Below are 20207 nucleotides of genomic sequence, written 5' to 3'. Positions count from 1 at the left end.
CTAAGGTTGTGCTTCCCTACACTGTGTACATCAATATAAACACACAAGCCCATAGCCTAGGATGGCAAGGTGCTCACCTACTCCTCCCTCGTCCTTCCCCTGCTTTACTCCAAGCTAGCAGACTGGCTCAAAACTGTGCTGTTTAATGTTAACTCTTTCCAGTGAAGACCAGATGTTCAGGGAAGCAGTATTGGGAGAGCTGGAACAAGCAGCATTGAGGAGTTGTAAACTGTGAATTCTCAGGTAAGAATTTTACAACATGGGGTATGATTTTTGCAGTGGCTACAGAGGAAAGCATCGCTGCCATGGTATGTGTACATCCCTGAGCAACTGCATGTCATCTTTTAGGTGGGTGATCAGGGGGCACTAAAACTGTGACTCAGTCGCCTGTTTTTGGTGCTCCCTGGCCATTTGTGTTAACAAGGCCTTAAAGTGACCCTGCCTTAGTGTAAAAAAAAAAAAATGGAATGAAAAGCAATCTGTAATTTAAGAAACCTACTTACTGAAAGGCGGTCACGCAAATCTTTTCTCTCTTTAGGCCCCTTTCACATGGGACAGATTCTGTTCCGATCAATAGGGGATCTGCTCACAGATCTCCTGCTGATCGGAGCAGAACAACTGGGTGACACATTTGTGTCCGCTCAGTTTCTGCAGAGTGGAGCCCAGTCTGCTCTATGGATGGCTAGGAGTAAGCAGACTTCGCTATCTGTTTACACTGGACTACCCTCCTTTCTGATCTTTTTTTTTTTTATTCAGTTTTTGTAAAAAAAAAAAAAGCAATGGGAGTACAACTTGTGCAACAGCAAAAAGTACAAACAAAATCTATCAACATAATTAGTTGGGAGTACGTCATCAGTACTCGTTACATGTAGTGACAACATATTATTATAATATTATTATTTAGTGTTTATATAGCGCCAAAAAGTTTGCTCAGCACTGTACAATATAGTGGGGGACAGTACAAGAGACAATACAGTAACAAAACAATATACGAGAGGTTCAAGGGCCCTGCTCTTTCGAGCTTACAATCTAGGAGTGCAGGTAGCATAACAGACCACTTCTGGTTTTTTTAGCAGACTGGATCATACCCAAGCTAGGCGAGTGTAAACAGACAAGTCCATTTACAGTACACCCACCTGTCCAGATTAATGCATGGACCTTCCGATCAGGTCCACCTGAAAAACTAACAGGCAGCTCTGATCAGATTGCCTGTGTAAAAGGGGCCTTAAGATCTCTTAGAAGCGCAGCAACCCAGCAATTTCATGCATGTCAGATATCATGTGCTGTGCTGGGTGCTGTGAATCCTTCTGCCAACCCCTATACTATTGCAGAACACAGTATTACTAGCAGGGGTCAGCTGAAAGAACCACAGTTCCCAGCGTGGGATACGCCATTTAGCATACGCAGGAATGTTGGATAGTAGCAGCAACTGGAGGTCTTCAAGAGAGTAAAGATTTGAGTCATCCATTAGAAAGGTAAATACAAAGCTTATTACTTTACAGACTACTTTTTCTTCCAATTTTTGAAGTTTACATTTTAGTTCTCTGCTATGCACATGTTATAATACACATACTGTTGTTGGAGTTTTGCCTCTCTTTAAAGTGCATCAAAAGATAATTTATTGACACACACAAGTCCAATTTTGTGCTGTCATCTAAGATGGGTTATATCTATCAGCTTGGAGTTGGGTTTCATCTGAGCACACAGACAGGATTCGGACAAAATGTTCCATCCTTACTGTTTCACATTTCTTCCATTTATTTGTGTTTCAGAGTTCATGTGCTATGAATGTTCCTGGCAAAACATTACACATCTGTCATACATAGCATTGGGACAAATCGTCTACTGATTAATGGCTAGCTCTTATGTTTGTTAGAAATAGTTATACATTTTTTTTAATTTGTATAGTTTAACACACTTAGTGTATATCAGTCACCAGCGGAAGTCTTGTAAGAGGGACACTTTAAGAGAGGCATACTCAATTCCATTTATAAAAAAAAAAAAAGGTGCTTAAATGATGTGTGGCTCATAATGCATTTAGCACACAACAGAGTGGCTCCCATGTTCACAGCTTTCTGCAGCAGGAATAGTTAGCGGTCTGTTGAGCAATGCTTCACCAGTGGCTTTGACCATTTTATTTTCAATGTATCAGTGCCAAAGCAAACTGTCGGTATGCTGCCTTTTATGCATATCTTTAGATATGGCAGCTATGATTGTTCACTGAACAAGGCACCTGATTAATTTATCTAACTGTTCCATATAAATAATCGTTTACCAGCTTTAAAGAAGTACTAAACCCTTCTACACTTTTCAGCTAAGGAAGATGCCATGTTATCCTCTGATCTGCAACTGCCATGTTGCTGCACATGTGATCAGTTACGACACCAGCCATTTGATGGTTTGACAGTTTGGTTTAGAGCACAAGAAAATGTGACAGCATTGCCGGCATGCTGGGAATTTAACTTTTTTGAAACCGTTAAATTGATGGCTTTAACTAATAAATAATTTGCACAGTTATGATGGATAATATAACACTCTGGACACTGTTGAAAAACATGCAGTATATGCATACTATTTTTCAGTTTGTTTGTTTTTTAGAGAGTATAAACCAAGAAATAAAGCAAATACATAGTATGTCCAAATAGAATAGAATGTACAATTTTTTCTGATACATAAGGTGAACAAAACATCCTACAGGTGCTGTACAGCAACAAAATGTAATCTATTCCGAGCACACTTTCCAATTAAAAAAAAAGTTATTTTACCCAAATCTCATGTTACAGTATATGTAGTGTTTCCAAAGCATGGGGTACAAGGTACAAAGATATAAATGGATACTATTACCAAGGCAATATTAGGAGTAAGCGTATCACTCTGAGGTTAAGCTATTACAGTTAACCCATCCTCCCCAAATTTTATCAAGTTTAGTAGGATATCCCCAGACATCATAAGCCAGTTCCAGGGGATGACAAATTTCTGATCTGCATAAGACCATGCCATATGTTGCATATGCCCTTTGGCATTTTTAAAAAGTGAGTCTCTATAAAAATATCTTTGTTGAAAAAAAGTCCATCCCTTGCAGCTATGTCAGTGGAAAAGTACGAGCCAGACAATTCTTCCCAGCCCTGATGTTAGGGATATCTTTATTTCACTGTTCAATAATTTTTGCCAGTCTAGAGGGTTTATGCTGCAACCAAGAACCAACTGGGAAAGAACAGGCTGGAGCAATGTGTAATAAGGGAGGTAAAAAATGTACCCTATTTGTGCCTCAGCTGCATGCTTAAGTTAGAGATACCTAAAGTGCCATGCATCAAAGATCCTGCTCCAATATTGAGAAATATGCAAAAGTCCCTTGAAAATTCAACTGGTACACATATATAAAACCAGCCTAAGCCCACTGAGGACCAACCAGAACAGACTGAAAATGTGGAAGTTTTGGATTTTACCAAGTAGAATTAGAAGGGATGTGTTGGTTGGAACCGGGAACAATTAGGCTACATTGGAACGGGCAACTAGTTCCAGTGTGAATGGCAGTGGCAAGAATCTGCTGATTCCTGCCACTGTTTTTTCCACCTGTTAGCGGCTAGCTATGGCTGCCCTGTACTCTTCAATGACAGGTCGCTGTCAGCCACAGCTATCCATGGCTATCCACATAGCCAGCGATTACCTGCTGGGTGCACTTTGTGTGGCCTGTGTATATAACGGTTTGTATGGAGCACTTCTCTATAGACTATATAATCAGGTTCCTGTATGAGCCCATGAGATGATCAGTTCTCTTTGACCATGCTTTTTTAAGAAACCAATAATATAGCATTTTGAAGAAAACTGGTGAATCATAGTGGCTGCTTTTTGTAAATTTTTACATTACTACCTGTCATTGAAAATATGGAGCTGATTCAGTTTAGTCAAATGGTTACTCTTCAGACAAGAACATATAACTTTAAGCAGGGTATACAGGGACAGAAATTTGGCTCTTTCAGCAGGAAACAGCTGAACTTCTGTCAAACAGGCCCTTGTTTGGCAGAAGTCAATCATTAGATCAATGTCTGTCGAGTGGTCATGCTAGAAAACCTTCAGATTGTAAGCTTTCATGAGCGGGGCCCTCTTGATTCTTCGTGTATTGAATTGTATTGTAACTGTACTGTCTGCCCTCATGATATAAAGTGCTGCACAAACTGTTGGTGCTATATAAATCCTGTATAATAATAATAATTCGATCAGCAGCTGTAGATAATCAGCGTATGATCAGTGTATTCTGATAGTGGTGAGTCCTACTGTCAGAATACAATATCCTGTTGGGGAGGAGGGTATTCCTCTATCCACCTTGCTTGTTGAATGAAAACTAAGGCAGATAATTGTGTAATTTTCTTTCCTTCCAAAACAAGTAGAAGGAAAGAAAATTGCTCAATTTCCCCATCAGCACAGTCAATGTTAATGAGTTAATCCCTCCTGCATCTAAATTATGTTCTGCCGGTGGGGAACCTTCCCTACTGGCAGAACACAATGATTAGTGTTGCTGGTACTAATCATTTGTAAAAAATCTGACAGGCTGGTTGTACACAAGTCGATCAAACGAAGGACTTGTGTACACCAGGGTGCCCATAAATGCATCAAAATTTGGCCGGTCCCTCCATGTATGGCTGGCCTAAGTGTCTACACCAGCAATGGGCAAACTATGGCCCGGCGGACCTTTTAATGCGGCCCGCGGAGCTAGGCTCCCGCTAGGCTCCTCTCACAGTCCGCCCTGAAGACCGGTGTAGCATGAAAATCTGTCTCCTATGAGGATCTGTCCCCCCTCGACGTATCTGCGCATGTGCCGGAGATCGCCGATCGGCTGCTAATGCCTGAAACTGGCACATGCGCAGATACGTCGAGGGGGACAGATCCTCATAGGAGACAGATTTTCATGCTACACCGGAACGGCGAGGGAACACGGCGAGAGGAACGCGCGGAGCAAAGGTAAGTGAATTGACACAGGGGGGACTTGGGGACTTAATATGGGGGATGAATTAATATGGGGGATTAATTACTATATGGGGGATGAATTACTATAGGGGGGATGAATTACTATATGGGGGATAAATTACTATAGGGGGGATGAATTACTATATGGGGGATGAATTACTATGGGGGATGAATTACTATATGGGGGATGAATTACTATGGGGGATGAATTACTATGGGGGATGAATTACTATATGGGGGATGAATTACTATGGGGGATGAATTACTATGGGGGATGAATTACTATATGGGGGATGAATTAATGGGGGATGAATTACTATGGGGTATGAATTACTATGGGGGATGATATACTATGGGGGATGAATTACTATGGGGGATGAATTACTATATGGGGGATGAATTACTATAGGGGGGATGAATTACTATGGGGGACGAATTACTATATGGGGGATGAATTACTATGGGGGATGAATTACTATATGGGGGATTAATTACTATGCTTACTATGGGGGAATATTACTATACTTACATACACATACACATCATTCATCTACTCTTGGTCCGGCCCCCGGGTCCAATATATGAACCCATTGCGGCCCTCAAGTCAAAAAGTTTGCCCACCCCTGGTCTACACCCAGCCTTGGACTATATTCCTTTCTATAGTCCCCCGTAAGACTTTTACAAATGACGATGGAAGCACTGAATGGGCTTTCTCTAAAACAGTAAAAACTCCAACCCGGGGCAATCATATTCTAGACCTAGTACTGACAAATGGGGATCGACTGTCTAACGTTGAGGTGGGAGAAAAATTGGGTTCTAATGATCACCAATGTCTTTGGTTTGATATTAAAATAAGAACTGAAAAATCATATACAAAAACAAGTTTTAGATTTCAAAAAGACAAACTTTGCTGAAATTGGTGTATTTTTGAAAAATTAGTTGAAAGCTGGGAGTAAATTGAGAGGTGTAAGTAATCAGTGGGCACTGTTAAAGTCTACCATCCTGGAGGCAACTAGGTTATATGTCAGGCAGGTTAGTAAGGATAAACGTAAGAAAAAAACAATATGGTTCACTAAAGAGATAAGTAGGATAGTAAAGGAAAACAAAATCAGCATATAGGAGATTCAAGGAAACAGGAGGTGTAGCTGACAGAGAAGAGTATAAGAATAGACAAAAGGAGGTCAAACACATTATCAGTGCTGCCAAAGCACAGAAAGAAGAGGACATTGCTAAATCTATTAAAGAAGATAAAACCTTTTTTAGGTACATTAGTGAGAGAAAGAAAAATACAATGGGATCACTAAAATGAAAATTGGGCACATTACTTATGTTGAGGGAGTCCTGGATGTAGCAAACCACTTAAACAATTACTTTTGTTCAGTCTTCTCAGTTATAAAATATACTTACAATAATAAGTCAGCAAATCATATTGGTTCTTGTAATAATGGTTCATTTTTAGGATTGCTAGATTTAAAGATTAATAAAGCAATGGGCCCTGATGGTATTCGTCCCCGACTTCTAAGAGAACTTCGAGGTATAGTTGTTGGACCATTAACTGATCTTTTTAATCAATCTCTTCTAACAGAAGTTCCCCAAGACTGGCGGACAGCCAATATTGTACCTATCCACAAAAAGGGCAGCAAGGTAGAAGCTGGCAATTACAGGCCAGTAAGCTTAACATCGGCTGTAGTCAAGTTAATGGAATCACTCCTGAAAAGAAGGATCATTGATCACTTAAAAACACACAACTTGCTGGATCCAATGTAGCATGGCTTTACCAAGGGCAGATCATGTCAGACTAATCTGATTGGATTTTTTTTACTATATTACCAATGTTTTGGATCAGGTGGTGCTGTGGACATAGCATATCTTGATTTCAGCAAGGCATTTGATACAGTTCCACATAATGATCTAATGATCTGGTAAATGTACAAGCTAGGACTTAGCCCTTGTGTGGTTCAGTGGATATGCAGCTGGCTAAAGGATAGATACCAGAGTGTAGTTGTAAATGGGGTTCACTTGGAACACAGACCAGTCACTAGTGGTGTGCCACAAGGCTCTGTACTAGGTCCTGTTCTATTTAATCTATATGTAAGTAATATAACTAAAGGTTTGTTGGGTAAGGTATGTATTTTTGCTGATGATACAAAGGTGTACAATAGGGTTGATATCCCTGAAGGTGTCTGTAACATGAAACATGATTTAGCTATGCTGGAAGATTGGTCAAAAAAGTGGAAATTGCAGTTCAATGTTTCTAAATGTAAAATAATGCACCTAGGGAAAAAGAATCCCTTGAGAGAGTAGAACATTGGGGGTGCAGTGTTGGTACCTGGTTTTGATAAATAGCTGCTCCCACTTGCGGCAAACTGAGCCGGAAGTTCACGCCTCCCTGCAGCCCTCTGGGACATTTCACAGGTCCCAGAGAACTGTAACCCATTCACAAAGCGCAGTGTGCTTCGTGCATGCGCAGTAGAAAATTGGCTGTGAAGCCGCACAGCTTCACTGCCGATTTCCCTTAGTCAAGATGGCAGCACCATCTTGAGCCAGAAGAATCGGCTTGGTGTGAGGACACTGCTGGATGCCTGGACAGGTAAGTGCCCTAATATTAAAAGTCAGCAGCTACAGTATTTGTAGCTGCTGACGTTTTTTTTTTTTTTGGTGGTGGTGGTGGTTGGTGGGGGCTGGAACTCTGCTTTAACAACTGAAAAATCTGCATACTGAAAACTGAATATTCTCTATTTATAGGACTGCTCCTATAAAAAGATATACATTATATTGTATACAGATTTTAGCTGCCCTGTAAGTCACACTTTTGGCTTTATGTACACGAGCAGTTCCTAAACTCGAGTTTAGGAGCTTTTGGCATTATAAAACCTCTCACTCTTGAATGCAGAAGAATCGCGTTCAGGATAGGAACGTTTTGTCCACCGACCATGGGAAACCGCAAACCGCGGGACAATTGCGTTACCGCTTTTGCCGTATTTTGGCCACGATTTGCGGTTTCCTGCGGTCAGGGTAGGCTTGTGTACATGGAGCCTTTGCAGTTAAAAATTATGACAGTTTATTAGGAGCTTAATATTATTATAGCAACTTAGAATTATTGCCTCCTATAAAAAAGTTGCAACTTGTAATTATAATTTCATCCGCACTTACAGTTTTCCCTTGGTCCCTCAGCAGAGTCCCAGAAATATCTTTAGCTCCGACCAGTGAAGTCCACCTTGTAAAGCTTTCTGTGAGTATGCAGCAACCATGCTGCAATGCTCATGAATGCAGAGCAGGGTTGCCATTCTCACATAGGCTGCCCTAGGCAAGACAAAACTTGTGCCCCCCCCAATGAGAGAGCGAGAGTTCAATGAGTGTGTGTATGTATATAAGATTCTCTTTCTTTAATTCTCTTTCTCTCTCTCTCTCTCTCTCTTTCTCTCTTCCTGCCATTCCTCCTACCAAATACCACCCCCCACCCCAATATCCACATTACAGTTCCTAGAAAAAGTGGAGAGGAAAAAGCCAGGAGGAGGTGAGCAGTGTGTTGTGTTCTTTGGGCTCTCCCTCCTGTCTACCATGCAGCACATTAGACAGTATCACTGATAGATCGTATGGGACTGTACACACACAATATGATTACCACCCCCTACCTCCTCCAAGGGTTGCTCATCTCCGGGCAGCGGGAAATGTGGGTAGGGGGTGGTAATCGTACTGGTGGTACTCCTCAGATGGCAGCCCTGCATGACTCAGTCCGCCACTGCTCACCAGGTTCCTTCTTCTGGGGGGCGGTGCCGCCCCTAAAAATTGCAGCCCTAGGCAAATGCCTTGTTTGCCTCGTGGTAAATACACCACTGTCTGTACCTGCTTGCACTACATTGAGATAAAAAAAAATGTTGCAGGGGGAGTGGCTTTCAGCATTGTCACTACTGATTAACAAGCTTGTGATTTGTCAATCAGCAGCTTATCACACTAGTCCTGCCCATTTCTTTCCTATTTGACAGCACTTCTTTTGTTACTGATACCCTCCCACTGGGAGTCTGGGAGGAGGAGCAGGTGAGACACAAATAAAGGAGGATTATGCACAGTCAATGAACATAAAGGAAGTTACCTTGGCATAGCAATGACATGCCAGGCCCACCCTCTGGCCGGCCCTCCGACCGCTCTGTGTGATTGGTCCTGCAGTCATTTGGAGGATGTGACATGTCATTCTGACCTAGGCCAAAATGGAGGTGAGGGTGGAGCCAGAGGAAAAAATACAACATAAACACAAAAACAAAGGCTGGTTTTGTAAATATGGAGGGTTTAAAGGGAACAAGCTCCCTTTTGGTTGTTAAGTTCTGCTTTAAAAAGGAACTACGCAGTTCGCCTCCTTAGTTATGCAGTGTAATAAATGTGTGTAAATCATGAGATAGGCTGTACAAAATTATAAATCATTCTTCAGGTACAATAGTAAACATACAGTACATGCTTTTAAACTATGCATTTAGCTGTTTCCTTGAGTGTAATTCTATATATAAAGCAGTTAGATGCTGACTGTTGTTTAGTTCTACCCTTAAGAATAATCATTTAATTATTAATTCTTAGGTTATTGGCTTCTTGTTGTCAGCTTCTGGATGAAGCAAAACTAGCTTCATGATTTCCCAATCTTGAACAGTCCTAAATTGTTTCATAGTGCCCAGTACAGGGAACGTGTATGTTGACGTGAAGGCCTTTCATGAATGGGTTTAGTCATTGAAGCTTAAATTGGTAATTATGACTGTGTTTCATGAATCATGGTCACTAACTAGAAAAGCTGTCATTTCTGAATAGATGATGGGGCAGATATAGTCAATTGTCTGTTTGGGAACCCAGTGTGCCATTGATTTTAACCATCAATATCAGGCCATCCGTGTTTAGTCATTGTGCTACATTACCAGCATATTGTATGATGAAAATAAATAATATATTATTAAAACTGACTAAATAATAATGGTAAGGGATGAAGAGATAATTCCAGACAGGACAAAATCACTATTTAAATGACATAACAAATATCAATCTGTGCAATTATTACAATCACATCAGGGAGCAAGCTAGCTTCTGGAAATGCTAACTCTCCACCTCATTGTGTACCAACAACAAAACAGGTAGTGCGCTACCCTCATTAAACTCAATCCACAGAAAAAGTTCTCAATACTTAATGGTGAAAAAAACTGTAAATATTACTAAATATTAAAACAGCACTGAGTGAAAACTAAGCCAAAATGATAATAATGCTCCATGCACACTAGCGGTTTTTATGCTCCTAGAAGCTGTTATCAGCATTTTTGCTGCTCCTAGATGGTAAATAGTGTTATCCTATGTGTCCATGCACACTGTTTTAGGATAGTAGCATTTTTCAAGGTTCAGCATTTAGGAGCAGAAAAAAATAGTTTTTTATAAAGTTTTTGGGAGCGTTTTTCCAGCAGAAAATAAAATCACTGACTGCTCCCTAAATGCTTCTAAAAGGCTCCTAACAGCTTTTTTTTAAGCTTTTATATTTCTATGTGTACTGTAAAAACACTAATAAAATACTGAAGCTCTTAAACACTCCTAAAACACTACTACAAGCCATCACAAAAACGCTATTATCAGCGTTTTTCATCCAGCTTTTTTTTTCTAGCATTTTTTGAGCTCATAAAAAATGCTAATGTGCATGGAGCTTTAATCCAACAAGCGTGTTAATGTGTAAAACACATGTCAAAGTTCACATATGAAATGTTAAATAGCCAAAATACTGTGAACAATCCACAAATACATATATGCGCACAACAAAATAATAAGTCCCAGTCCACCACAAGATGTGTGTAAATTACACACTGTGAAGTGCAGCTCGATCACCAGTGTCACTTCAACCTAGTCACTTTCATAATATGCCCTCTATGGGAAAATTAGATCTAACACTCATTTATCCCCACAGGGATGAAATACTGCCTAGTCATCCAGCTCGAGAGTTGTTTTTAGGTCTTCCAGAAAAAAGATTCCTCTGCATAATACTCATCACCACATACACTATATTGCCAAAAGTGTTGGGAAATCCCTCCAAATCATCGTATTCAGGTGTTCCAATCACCTCCATGGCCACAGGTGTATAAAATCAAGCACCTAGGCATGCTGACTGCTTCTACAAACATTTGTGAAAGAATGGGTCGCTCTCAGGAGCTCAGTGATTTCAACCGTGGTTCCGTGATAGGTTGCCACCTGTGCAACAAGTCAATCTGTGAAATTTCCTTGCTACTAAATATTCCACGGTCAACTGTTAGTGGTATTATAACAAAGTGGAAGAAACTGAGAACAACAGACACTCAGCTAAGAAGTGGTAGGCCATGTAAAATGACAGAGCGAGATCAGCGCATGCTGAAGCACACTGCATAGAAGTCGGCAACTGTCTGTAGAGTCAATAGCTAAAGACCTCCAAACTTTGTGTGGCCTTCAGATTAGCACAACAGTGCTTCGAGAGCTTCATGGAATGGGTTTCCATGGCCAAGCAGCTATATCCAAGCCTTACATCACCAAGTGCAATGCAAAGCATCAGATGCAGTGGTGTAAAGCATGCCGCCACTGGACTCTAGAGCGGTGGAGATGCATTCTCTGGAGTGAGGAATCACGCTTCTCTGGCAATCCGATGGAATGTTTTGGTTTGGTGGTTGTCAGAAGAATGGTACTTGCCTGACTGAATTGTGCCAAGTGTAAAGTTTGGTGGAGGGGAGATTATGGTGTGGGGTTGTTTTTCAGGGGTTGAGCTTGGTCCTTTAGTTCCAGTGAAGGGAACTCTTAAAGTTTCAGCATACCAAGACATTTTGGACAATTTCATGCTCCCAACTTTGTGGGAACAGTTTGGGGATGGCCCCTTCCTATTCCAACATGACTGCGCACCAGTGCACAAAACAAGGTCCATAAAGATATGGATGAGCAAATTTGGGGTGGATTCCTGACCTCAACCTGATAGAACCTCTTTGGAATCAGTTAGTGCTTAGACTGCAAGCCAGGCCTTCTCGTCTGACATCAGTGCCTGACCTCACAAATGCGCTTCTGTAAGAATGGTCAAACATTTCCATAGACACACTTCTAAACCTTGAGGACAACCTTCCCAGAAGAGTTGAAGCTGTTATAGCTGCAAAGGGTGGGCCAACTCAATATTGAATCCTACGTACTAAGACTGGGATGCTATTAAAGTTCATGTGCGTGTAAATGCAGGCGTCCCAATACGTTTGGCAATATAGTGTACAGTTAGGTCCATATTTGGATGTACATACCCTCAAATTAACCCTGAGAGTGTGCACTTTAAGCCCATATCCATTATATAACTTTAGCTTGAATATGTTTTGGTAAATACCTGAAAAACATCTAATTTGTGCCTGTGTCCAAATATATATGGACCTAACTGTGAGTATCCATATAAAAGAGAAAAATCTGTCATAGTGCTCTGTGAATGCTTTATTCAGCAATAATAAAGATTAAAGGATAAGTTCACCTTTCCAGAAAAAAATAATAAATACATATATTTTTAGAAAAAAAAATGCGCAATTATGTTTCTGCAGGAGCTTGGAAAGCTTTGCACCCGTCAGCAGTGGATCAGGGGTGCAATGTCAGGCTACTGCACACAAACCCAGCAGCTTTCAGTCTATACCTCCATACAGGCTGTCTGAAAGCTGCAGTGCTTGTGAATGACCCATGCGAGTACACATCAGAGCCCTCGCAGTTCATTCAGAACTACAAGATGTCCTCTACAGTGGCTGACAGTAGTTGTAGTTCATTTACAGGAAATGATGCAGCCGAGTAGGCAAAGCCCTGCCCCTCCACTCTGTTTTTGGATTGTGACCCCCCCCCCCGCTATCACACACGGGGGGGATTGAGGGACTGGTGGCATTTGCTGGAACATGTTACATGTTCCATCCTAAATACAGGTCAAACATGTAATATGTTCCAAAATGTGAACTTATACTTTAAAAGCACATACAAGCAGAGTAATGAAAGCATGGTAAACCAATCCATTATATGTGGACCAAACAGATGGCACCAACTGCACAGCTCACCACTACTCTGATGGATCCCAAGCATCCGTTAGCATGAAGGCATCATTAAAATCGCAGACCCTGTCCTTTTACATGTATCATCCTGCAGCAGTACTTTTCCAGTAAATACTTTCCTCACTTGATCCAGTGCTGTGCCTGTCTGTAGCAACCGTCTCTTCTCTGCCTGCATGTAGGCAGGTGCAGTCTGCTTTCTCCACTGTAGGTGACACTTAACCCGAGTGGTATCACAACCTGGAGAGGAAGTCAAGGGTAAACATCGTTTCTCTATGGTTTCCTAGGTCAATGGATGGGGTTTTGGTGTTGCGGCCATGTGACTCTTGGCGGTAATCTTGGGTCGGCAAGGTCTGCCCCGGGTCTTGGTGCACATTTTTGTAAGTGGCTAGTGTAGGGAGAGAGATCCCACTTGCTAAGGAAAGTGACTAGCGGTAGGGAAAGGTTCCAGAAGAGTACGGACTTGCCACCTGGGAAGAACCCTCCCTGTTTGGGACAAGACTGGCCAGGCCGCTCTCCAACCTCTGAAGACATATGCTGTTGGCATTTCTCTCCATATCTCTTCATTGAACTGTGAGTTGTTTCCCTAAGCTGTACTCTCCCGCTAGGGTGTTTGTAACATTGGCATTCTGCTCAATGCAAGTTTCAAGTTTTCTTTCATTCGCACTCTGTGTGTCCACTGCCACCGCACCACGGTTCACCTCCGCACATGCATTCACAAGACACAGAGGCAGAAGCTGGAACCATTGGCTCCTGCTGCTGCCAATCAAATCTTGTGAGCAGAGAGCATGGAGCTGTGCAGTGTGTGCTCCGGAGCAAGCACACATGTCCGCCCCCCATTGCAAGCGGCTTCCTATAGGGACAATGGAAGACCCCAGAAGAGGTAGAGTCATAATTGCAGGATATTTTCTAGATTATTTCATTCTCCCACTCTAGTTTTTGCCAGTTAGGTTTATAAATGTGCCTACCCATCTTTTTTTTTAAATTTAATTTGTATATTTTTAATAAAGATTTGCACATTCTATATATCATATAGTTACACATACCTGAAGAAATTATATAAGTCAATCGTTCCAATTTGCCTACAAAACAATAACATATACCATTAGTGGAAGTGAAACCTGTCAGAGGCATTAAAGGGTGGTCTCCAGATAAGGCTTGGTGAGCACATTTCATCACCACCGGTTACATAAGAAAAGCTGATAAACAAGGATATGTGCATCAAAAAGGCTAGAGAATATTAGTAGCGTGTGAGTGTTAGGATTCCTTAATACAAGATGCAGTGGTCACTTCCAGTGTCAATATCAAAAGATACATATTATGAAAGCGAATGAAGAGAGAAACATACCTACAATAGGTGGCCAAAATGCCCTTTAGCATGGATATAAAGTAATAAACATACATAAAAATAGAAACAGATTCTACAGTAATCTGAAATGTGGGTGGAAAAAAGGAAGAACAATGTAACAGATCGTAAGGAGTTTAATGACCTGCATCGTAATGTTCGCTATGGGAAAAGTTTAATCCTGTGAGGAGGAGAGTATAACTCGTATGGGGAGGTGTCCAAAAGTGCCCAGATATTATTAAAAAAGTCTAAGAAATCTCCAGATATATCAGTTAGATGTTCCAACACTCTAACCTCTGCTATGACAGAAAGGAGTGGAGTCTGCACTGCATGGGGATCTCCAGAAACAAGGGATCAATCTCCTGGCCACAGTTAGTATACGAGAACTACGTTTTAGGTACAGTGGGGATCGAAAGTTTGGGCACCCCAGCTAAAAATTTGTATTAATGTGCATAAAGAAGCCAAGGAAAGATGGAAAAATCTCCAAAAGGCATCAAATTACAGATTAGACATTCTTATAATATGTCAACAAAAGTTAGATTTTATTTCCATCATTTACACTTTCAAAATAACAGAAAACAAAAAAATGGCGTCTGCAAAAGTTTGGGCACCCTGCAGAGTTAATATCTTGTACTGCCCCCTTTGGCAAGTATCAAAGCTTGTAAACGCTTTTTGTAGCCAGCCAAGAGTCTTTCAATTCTTGTTTGAGGTATCTTTGCCCATTCTTCCTTACAAAAGTCTTCCAGTTCTTTGAGATTTCTGGGCTGTCTGTCACGCACTGCTCTTTTAAGGTCTATCCATAGATTTTCAATTATGTTGAGGTCAGGAGATTGTGAAGGCCATGGCAAAACCTTCAGTTTACGCCTCTTGATGTAATCCCCCGTGGATTTCGAGGTGTGTTTAGGATCATTATCCATTTGTAGAAGCCATCCTCTCTTTAACTTCAGCTTTTTCACAGATGGCATCAAGTTACCATCCAAAATTTGCTGAAATTTTATTGAATCCATTTTTCCTTCTACTCGTGAGATGTTCCCTGTGCCACTGGCTGCAACACAACCCCAAAGCATGATTGATCCAACCCCATGCTTAACAGTTGGACAGAGGTTCTTTTCATTAAATTCTGTGCCCCTTCCTCTCCAAACGTACCTTTGCTCATTCCGGCCAAAAAGTTACATTTTAACCTCATCGGTCCACAGAACTTGTTTCCAAAATGCATCTGGCTTGTCTATATGTTCATTTGCAAAGTTCAAACGATGATTTTTGTGGTGAGGACATAGAAGAGGTTTTCTTCTGATGACTCTTCCATGAAGACCATATTTGTACAAGTATCTCTTTATAGTGGAATAGTGTACCACAATTCCAGTGTCTGCCAGATCTTTCTGGAGGGATTGTGCCGTCAAACGTGGGTTTTGAATTGTTTTTCTCACAATCCTGCGAGCTGTTCTATCTGATATTTTTCTTGGTCTTCCAGATCTTGCTTTAACTTCCACTGTTCCTGATGACTGCCATTTCTTAATTACATTCTGAACAGAGGATATTGACATCTGAAAACGCTTTGCTATCTTCTTATAGCCTTCTCCAGCTTTGTGAGCATCAACTATTTTCAGTTTCAGTTTTCTAGACAACTGCTTAGAAGAACCCATGGTGCTGATTGTTGGGGCAAGGTCAGATGAGTCTGGGCATTTAAAACCTTTGAGATTGACATCACCTGGTCTTGCCAGACGATGATTGAGAACAATCCATGACACTGGCAGGTCTCAGCTTTGCAAAGGGGGCAGTGCATGCTATAAATTCTGCAGGGTGCCCAAACTTTTGCAGACGCCATTTTTTGTTTTCTGTTATTTTGAAAGTGTAAATGATGGAAATAAAATCTAACTTTTGTTGACATATTATAAGAATGTCTAATCTGTAATTTGATGCCTTTTGGAGATTTTTCCATCTTTCCTTGGCTTCTTTATGCACATTAATACAAATTTTTAGCTGGGGCACCCAAACTTTTGATCCCCACTGTATATCTTTAAAAGGTAAACCTAGGAGAAAGTGTAATGGGTCTAATGGCAAAGGGACATCAAGAACCTGTTCCAAGATATGCTGCACTGAGACCCAAGAAAATCTGTACTTTGGGACAAAAACCAGTATATATGGGGCAGCGTGCCTCTGTCATTATCACATCTCCAGCTTCTATCCGAAACAGCTGGGAGGAAAAAGTGCAGGGCATCTGGAGTTCTATACTAGAACATTAAAACCTTATATACATTTTCTTTATGGTTTACACAGCAGGACGTTCTTGCTGCATATCCCAAATCTTATTCCAGCTAACTAAAGGTATGGAGCGGTTAAGGGCCTTAGTCCATTTTTGCATATCAGAGTGTGAGTCTTCCAGTATAGGGGACGCATCCATAAGTACTTTATAAATGGTGGATATTAGGCGTGTCTAGGCCGGACCATGGGCACAAATAGATTTGAAACCCATAGGACGATCAAGAGTTGGGGAGGTTTGCTGAGTCACAAAAATGTCTGAATTGCAGGTAAGAATAAAAAAAGTTTGATTAGGTAGATATTTTTTCCTAGCCCTTGATTCTTAAAAGGAAAGAAGCATACGAGGCACCAGGTTTATCAAGTGTCCTAGCTGAAAAATGCCTGCCTGTGCCCGTGTGAGCATGTGGACATAGCATAGTCCAGTTCCTACCTATCTTGTATAAATTGTTCCATATATCAGCTTTTCTAGATTGCTGAAATCACTTTATCTACTTTACAATTTGACCTGATGCCATCACATGTAATTTAGATTGATTTGCGCAGAGCCTGAAAAACAGGTTTACTCTAGGTGACATGAGCACAAATGATCAGTGTGATAGATTAGGTAGAAGCCAGGTAATGGAGCATTGTGTTTTCCAGCAGTTATTAGCAGCAGGATCTGACAAAAACAGAACTGGGAGTATTACAAGACTGTGTTCCATTCAAAAGATCCAGACTTGAGATTCATCTAAATATGAATGGGGTTTTCCTTTCATTCCAGAGCGCAGCTATGAATCATGCCACTGAGTGCCTCAGACTAAGCATTCATCTTGCCACAATATTGCTCAAAGCAAACAAGGGTGTTCCAACAAACGGGCAAATGTTATGCTAGCAATTCTATTTATAAAAATGAGTGTTATAATTGCTGGAATTGAAAAAAGCTTTTTTTTTTTTTTGGGGGGGGGGGGGGGGTTCCTGGTTTATATATTTTGTTTACATTATCCTCAAAACCAAATGTCAAGTGCATACCTTTTTAGGCTGATGTCAGACAGGCAATTCTGCAGCTAGAGACAAATTGTCAGCGGCAAAATCACTAAAGAGCACCTACTGAATTGATGCGTCCATAGCCAGATGCAGCGAGATGTCACTCTGCCGCTGGCTTCAATGCTATTGAATCTCGATAACTAGCGATGGGAGCAACATCTTGCTGCCTCATATACAGAGGGAGCGATTCCATAGGGACAAACAGGCAGCCTCTTACGAATCCTGCCACTGGCAAATCTGGCAAATCACCAGCAACAGAATTGCTAGCAGCACAGTCACTGCCTATCCTATTGCCCATACACACGATAAGAAAATTGTATGAAAATTTCCATACGAGTAACAATCGGCTGATTATATGATCAGTAGTATAGTGCTTTCGACAGCTGATTCTGACTTTTTGGACAACAAAAACCAAGGGTACAAGCTAGAAAATTTTTATCATGTGAACACAACGTCCGATTTTTGATTAATGTGTACAATAATTGTACTAAAATAATCAAATAGAAAAAAATGCGCATGATGAGACGCAAACAATGACCCTACACTTCCTCTTCTACTATGCGAGTATGTAGCTACTTTTGCCTTTGTCAGCCGAGAATATTCAATACCATTTCGACTACATCATGATATGCACTTTCGTGGAAAATCGAACGATTGGTCGCCCAATTTTCTCATAGTGTGTACTAGGTTTTAGGCTTATTGTAAAGCTGGGGATAGACAGGTCAAAATTCAGATGGTTCAGCAGGGACCGGTTTCAATTTCAATCCATCTATGTGCAGGCTGGTTGTACAGAAGTTGATCTCTCAATCGACTTCTGTACAACAAGCCTGTTGGAAAATTTTACGTTCAATCAGTGCTGCCTGCTATAGCTGGCAGTGCTGATGAATGTATTCTGCTAGCGGGGATGCCTCCCTGCTGTCAGAATACAATGGCTAATGTAAAGTAGGATTCCCTCATCCACAATGAATGTGTGGGTGGGGGAATCAATTAATTTTCTTTCATTCAACCCACTGACTGAACAAAAGAAGAAAATGAATCGCATATGGCTTGCTTTAGTGACAAAAAAATAAACATTGCAACCAGGTTAAAAAGTGCAGGCAGAGGTACTGAAGCTTTGATCAGAATGGCCCAGTGTTCGGGCATAGTAGAGAGGGAGCCTATTTCACATGCCTCTTTATACTTCAGAGCAGCTTTTATTTCAAGTGACAGAGTGACCTTAAGAGCAACTACAGACAATAAATAAATTCATTCATTCTGAGCCAATGGTTTCCAGAAAACATTGGCACAACATTAGAAAGTGTCATGGTAGAATTTAATGCAGGCATAAAGTGTATGCACCTAGATCTACCTGCAGCAGCCACTAAAGTCCCTGCTATGGCTGAATGATGACATATCCTGACAAAGCCCCTTACATTCCTTTTGATGATCGTTATGATGGGTTGCCTCACTGGGCAATAGGAATGTTTTGGAGTCTGTGTTTTCATGTAGTTTCACTATCATCCTTTGTAGCCAGGTTAAGCAGGAGTTAGATACACCTGTAAACAGATGTGTAAAACAGGCTATATTATTATTATTATTATCATTATACAGGATTTATATAGCACCAACAGTTTGCTCAGCGCTTTAAAATATAACGGGAGACAATACAGTACAATACAAGACTGATGTGAATGTACAATATAGATGTAAAGCGCTGCGTAAATTGACTGCTATATAAGTACCTGAAATAAAAAATAAATAAATAATACAAGAGGGTTAGGAAGGCCCTGCTCCTTGGAGTTTACAATCTAGGAGACTAGAAAGTCGTCACCCAGGGGCATCCATTCATTCCTTCTTGCTTGATTCAGGAGTGCTCAGGGAGCCAGTTGTGGATTATGATTTTCGTGCCACAATCAAAAGTGCCTGATCCAATATGCTGGATTTTTTTTTAGAAAAATGAAACAAGTGATGGTATGATCATATGTGCTAATAATAGAATAAACCTCCTGCGCTCCTATCTAAATCCCTAAACTACCAAAGTGAATATAAATGAAATAAAATTAGTACAGCTGCCAACATCTAATCATATAACCTATGATAGGTGACAAAATGGAAAAAAGGATGCAGCGCTAATACTAATTACACAATTGTAAAACATAAAATAATTAATAAGAATATATAAACCCACCAACATATGCTAAATAACATGTACCATAATATGTGACTGGACATACAAGGTGAAAAAAACCCCTCTCTTATGAGCTATTTTCATTTTTTGGTTCACAGAATATTTGGTTTTCTACTCTATGGCTGGCTTAACTGTCAAACTGGATGGAGCTGGAGGCAGTGGATAGCTCTTGACACAGCTAAGAAGTGTTTCAATTTTTTAGAAAACCTACGACTTAAGCCTCCCAGGGCTCTTCAGTAGAAGTGCGAAGGCATGTGCAAACAACCCCTGGAGCCAGTTTTCTAGTCCTATAATCTGTTTTTGATGTGTGCTCCATTGTCAAGTACATTTTAAAGAAAAACTACCAGTTAGCTCAATACACAGAGCCAGATTTAGCTCTGTGCCTATAGATGGCAGAGTCTTCTGTAAGCAACGTAAA

General features: G+C 40.8%; 1 long non-coding RNA gene across 1 annotated transcript in view; it reads left to right on the top strand.

The window, feature by feature from the left end:
* The first annotated feature begins 1380 nt into the window (after positions 1-1380).
* Positions 1381-20207, top strand: part of LOC149471114 (uncharacterized) — a 359643-nt gene continuing 340816 nt past the window's right edge. The window contains exon 1 of the long non-coding RNA XR_016307486.1: positions 1381-1475. This is a non-coding gene — a long non-coding RNA (uncharacterized LOC149471114). The remainder of the gene's footprint in view (positions 1476-20207) is intronic.

The sequence above is a fragment of the Staurois parvus genome, unplaced genomic scaffold (genome assembly GCF_062004578.1).
Source record: "Staurois parvus isolate SC_StPar_1 unplaced genomic scaffold, SC_StPar_1.0 ptg000029l, whole genome shotgun sequence".
Lineage (NCBI taxonomy): Eukaryota > Metazoa > Chordata > Amphibia > Anura > Ranidae > Staurois > Staurois parvus.
The sequence above is the reverse complement of the archived record's forward strand: the minus strand, read 5'-3'. Positions and strand labels throughout refer to the sequence as shown.